The sequence below is a fragment of the Tachypleus tridentatus genome, chromosome 1, assembly GCF_004210375.1.
Source record: "Tachypleus tridentatus isolate NWPU-2018 chromosome 1, ASM421037v1, whole genome shotgun sequence".
In the NCBI taxonomy this organism is placed as follows: Eukaryota; Metazoa; Arthropoda; class Merostomata; order Xiphosura; family Limulidae; genus Tachypleus; species Tachypleus tridentatus.
In genome coordinates this window covers 39,333,734-39,339,681 of record NC_134825.1, presented here as the reverse complement: position 1 = coordinate 39,339,681, position 5,948 = coordinate 39,333,734, and positions in this window count along the sequence as shown.

Below are 5,948 nucleotides of genomic sequence, written 5' to 3'. Positions count from 1 at the left end.
GCTATTCAACAAATTATACCATACGATTTGTTTGTTGTCTATACGATTTTGGAAGTAGATCTTCAACGTATTGGTATGTACGTTATGGAGGATTTTTTTTTCTGCTCAAAGTTTATGCTACTCTTCCGTTAAACTATTGATTAACAGATTATTTATTCGCATAATACTCGCGAAATTCCGTTGGCGTGATTGGTTTGTAGAGTGTGTATGTCTAAAATGTTAGTTTGGTTTGAATTTCGCGCAAAGCTACTTGAGGGCTATCTGCGCTAGCCGTCCCTAATTGAGCGGTGTAAGGCAGCTAGTTATCATCAACCACCTCCAACTCTTGAACTGCTTTTTTACCAACTAAAAGTGGGATTCACCATCACATTATAACGCCCCCATGGCTGAAAGAGCGAGCATGTTTGATGTAACGGAGATTCGAACCTGCGACCGTCAGAGTCTAAAATGTACTGTGAAATTTAACACTGACTTCTTATAAATGAATTTCGCTATGGACGACTGTGGCGATTATGATAATACGTTTGGAAAATATTTGTTCAGTGTACCTTGGACAAAATAATCATCGGATTTGTCCTGTTACATCTCGAAAAAACTCGCCCTGGAAAATATCTTTGGGTAGCATTTAGTTACATATGTTAATTATTTTTAATTTACACCAACAGATATATTTTGATAGATAGTCTTTTTTTCCCGAACTAGTTTTCGATTTGCGTCACGCCACTTAAAAATTATTCTGGTGACCTATTTTGAGTACCAATACATTCTTATTTCTTTGAGCAACATTTTTTCTGTATGTATGTATAAATTTTTAATTACTTTAATGCTCAACTTTTTATTTTTATATAGAAATTATAGAGCTCCATCTTCAGGGTATACAATTTTGTTTTGTTTTTTTCACCGAGAAAGTCGCACCACCTTTTCAAAATTCTTCGTACTGGCCATTCTAACCACTTTACAACTGTTTCGTATGTATAATCTACTATAGACTATTAGGGAAAACTTCGATGCCTGCTTAATGTTATTGTTAAGACTGTTGCCCCTCTATCTGGCATATATATATAAACAAAAGTAACTAAAGTATAAAAATGGAAAACTTTTTGGATTATATATGTAAAAAAATCTTAAATGAAAACATTAACTGCGAGGTATGCACGTGATTTGTTCGTGCGTTATGAACGTTGATACTCTGTTTATTGTAACTTGATCTATGTTTTTCTTCTGTTAATTGATGGCTGGAAGTTAATGGTGAAGTGGATCGAACAGTCTTGATAGTGTAAACTTAGAGCTAATGCAACAACTGTCTGTATTTATTTTTTATTTGCATCTTTTGCATATAAACTGTAACGCGAGCAAATAGTGATTATTGACTTGAGATGTACGATTTTGATTTAAGAATCTGAATCGGACCGTATTTACTGGCGTCAAAGACGCTATTTCTTCCAAAAATAAGTCAGAAATTTACCCTGCGTCCTCCAGGCAGAAGGTGACGTTGCTCATAGGTCCTAAACCTAAGCCTAGAGGAAGTGTTTCGATAGTAGACAGTTACTCAAGTCCCTCTATACGACATAGATTGAAATATATGTTACTTAGTATTAAATAACAAATAAATAAACAAGAACAGGTCACTGTACATATGGTGCTGTAATACCGGTACTCTTTTTAACTCCTCAGACTTAGAATAACGTTATTGCAGATAATAATACAAATATTCTGGTGGCAATATTAGGTACGCAATTTCAAAGGTAGATATTGATAAGCATATAGCTCACAAAAAACGACGAGAAGTGGGTAAGATGATTTATAAACCGTAAGTCACTAAACAATCCATGAAACATCTTGGTAAGATTGGTGGAAGTGCTGTGACCTTATTCTTATGTTTATCTTTTTTTCTCAAAATTTAGCTAATCAAAATGTTTATCGACGTCGATAAATAAGTTATATATTTCATTTTCTTTGTTATATCCAAATACATCTACAGGAAAGTATGCTTTATGAACACAACACATTTGAGTGCCTTTACAGGGATGATAAAGATTATTTACACTTAATTTCTTTGAAAGAATTTATTTTCTTCACAATATTTTCAGTCAAAATTTTGGAAGTTTTATTATTTTAATAAAAAACAGAACTAGGGTAAAAGGAAAGCGAAGTATACTACTATAACGCTTGTTTAAGAACGTAAAATAAGCATATTTTTCTCTGTACACAGAAAGTAAATACATTTATATATGCAGCGAATAACGTCTTACCGTGTTCTCACGAATTGGTAAGTTATATTGAATTTACGGTATTTCATGCGTTGTGTTGTGTTATCCAAGAAAAGACATATAGACACCAATACAGCACCAGAAAAACGGAGCAAGTATTAACCGGTATTTTATTTTGTTCAAAACTTAAGAGAATGAAATAACCGTTTGGATATTTCGGAATAGCAGCCAAAATGGTTGATAGTTAGAGTTGAAGTGAAACGGGATTTTTTTTTTTAAACTCCAGGTCAAACTACTACCTGAACCGTGTCTGAATTAATCTATTCTGTATCCTCGATTTGTATTTATCTCAACTATTTAATTTCTTATTAAATATTATGTAATAAAACCTTGGATATCATGTAGCTATTTTTGGTTCACCTTGTTTGATAATTTTAATCAGAGGTCGGATTCATGATAACGAGAAACCCACTTGAAATAAAAATGTATCTCAAAAGGCTGGTATGGGTATTAAAATTTTTATTAAAATAAAGTAGAGAACAACATTTCGATCTTTTTAGGTCATCTTCAGGTTAACAACAACAAAAAAAGTTAACTTGAAGATGACGTAAGAAGGTCGAACAAAGAGAACTCTTAGAGTATAAACATTAAAGGGTTATTGTTATATAACTAGTTGGAATTGGATTTATTATTACAATGTATTTGCGAGTCAAACTGTTTAAAGCGTGAATTCATCAAGTTTAACATGTAATTAATAATCGATGCACGGAATGTATACAAATCAGTTATGGAACGATGCGTCCTACTCTATAGTAGCACAGTGTTATATCTACTGACTTATACCACTCCACTGGAAACTGAGGTTTGCTACTTGTGGCGGGTAGACCTCTTTGTATAACTTTGTGCTTAATAACAAACAGCAACAACGGTGCATCATTGGATAAACACATTGTTAATTATTAAAATTAATATGCAGTAAAATGAAGTAAAAAGTCAAAACAAACCACGCAGTCTCTACTTTATTGTGATCAGTAATAATAAGCATCAGAGAAAAAACAAAACTATAAAAGATGTAGCAAAATAAACTGTTTACCACATTAAAATATATTTAGTTGCACAGTGATTAATGAAAGGCTCCTTTATTCAGATGCCAAACCAAAGCAAAATATTAGGAATTATGAAAATTTAGCATCTTAAATCTCCCTAAAATTTGTTGAAGTTAAGAAATAATAATAATTTTATTTTCATATTAATGTATTCTCTATCCTTGTCTTGTATTTCTTTCAAGTATATAATTTCTTATATAACAAAGTTTCTTCGTACCATCTTATCATTTATGGTTCACCTTATTTGTTAACTTTAATCAGAAGTCGAGTTTCTTGTGAATTATCTAAATGCTTTAGTTAAATTTTGTTTTCTAGCAAAGTAACTCGGGCTATCTACCACATACTCTGATAGGAAAGCGTGGATCACTCGTCACCATTTCTTGGATTTCTCTTGTTGAACTTATTTTCATGCTGTTGAGAAACGTATGGCTCAGTATTGTGGTTGTCCTTTCATTTTAGACAATGCAAAGCATACATAATGTCTATTAATTTCCACTCTCCCGCCTTGCACGTGAATGATGGCAAATGTATCAGGAGATATCATGTGATACTTGTTAATTCAGATGTTTTTAAATTTGTATTCGTGATGAAAAACATATCTTGGGAAGGTGGACAGATATGTATTTCACAGATAAATACTATTTTGAAATTCCTTTTAGTTCTAAACATGTATAATTCAAATCACGCAGTATTAACGCTGAAATACTATAGTCTACAATACCCACATTGAAAACCTTGGGGATAAGTAAGTGTGAAAACGATCCAAAAATAGTTATAAACCTATGAGTTACAGGAGTAGAAATATAATAATTTAAACTACAATAAAGATGTAGTTGAACAGAGTTAAATTAGGATCTAAAATTAGAGTGTCTTGAAGAATTGACTTCAAAGGAGATGAGTGGGCAATGAGTACACTCATCTATAATGCATTATTCTCAGCAGGGTAACCCTTATATCTTGAAACCCTATAGTTTATGCAAAAAATAAGTGTTAATTAATTTGGTCGTTTTCTTGTAGTTGCGAAGCCAAAAGTAGGTGGGTCTCGCTCCTATGGTGGTTCTTGGGGGAGCAGCCTGGTTAAATATTATGAGTGGATATTTTTCAGTGGTTGTATCCGTTCTTCATCTATATCTATGAAGACCAGTGAGTCATGAAACTAGCCAATTGTGGGCGCTTAATGAAAACCGAATAAACACCAAGCTGTCCCAAGAATAGTGCAATGGGAAAATGGAAAACAGTAATAAAACATTCAGATTATCTTTAACCTAGTTGGAGCTGAAACTTCTATCAAGAAAAAAACCCATCCTGTCTCAGATATCTAATAACACACAAAAATATCAATGAAAAAGTAAGAAAGGTACTTATTGAGGCATCATCAGCCATCAGATGTCACTTTTTGTAACGTCCTCAGGGCAATGCCCTCTTATACAGCACCAGCAAGTGTCATTGTGTTTAGGACAAATGCAAAAGTTTATGAACAAGCAACAGTTCTTGATAGATGAATTCATATAAATTTAAAATCACCAAAGAAAAAAGCTTATATTTTAAAAATATTTCACAATATTTAGGTACTATACACATTCAGTCCCAAGTATTAAATAAGTACGTAATAGAGCAGAAGCTACAAAATATCTTGAAACAAAGTGATGAAGATAAAATTGTAGAACAGTATGTGGGTTAGTTCACTTGCCAGCCTTTAAGATGTCGTCTAAAAGATATTGAGACCAAGAAGCCATAGAAGTTAAGAAACGGAAAAAAATAATTGATGCAACCAAATATCCACTCTTAAAGTATTTAGTTATATATCAATAGACAAGATGAATTAGCTAATTTGTCAATGTAAAAATAATAATATTTGTCATAAGGTATAAACATCCATTGTTAGTCCCTCCAAGAGATTCTGTGTATGTAATGGATCATTAAACAGCTCCGAAAGAACATATTCTTTTGAACAACTATCTGGGTCAGTCAAGAGAGGTAAAACAATTGAAAGAAAGAAAGTAGTTACACTCTCTTGTAGCTCAAATTTTCGGTAAGAAGGCTCTATCAGAATATAAACAGATCATTACTAGAAGAAACACGTATAAGTATGAATGGCATAACTGTCTAAATATCTCCAATATATGTGATGTAACATAATAAAATGTCTTCAGGGAAAGACAGCTGAGTAAACAAGTCACTACGTGACTTCAAAATGAGAAGAAAAAAGACAAGACTTGAGTTTCCCTGAGGATATCATCTAGGTTATGTTGGACAAAATAGACAAGCTTGAAAATGACCCTCAAAGAATGGATCAAGATAGGGAGACATCTTTGTTAAATCTAAAAACCACAGAGAGAGTAGCACTTTAGTCTGAAATAGAATAAGCTTACATTCCAACACCGTGAAACAAGTATGTGAAAAATGAGGTAATCCGTTGGGGAGTTGGAAAAAGACAATAAAAACAATTTTGAAGTTACTAACTTCTGAAGATATTCAAAAACATTAGTATACATCCAAGATGAATATACACAAGAGAAACTGGTTTTTCTAATACAGGACGGCATAACATCTCTCGTGAGACTGTAGGTGACAAGCCATTGTGAGAGATGGATATATAAGGCTTGTATAGATTATGTGAAATAAGTAACAA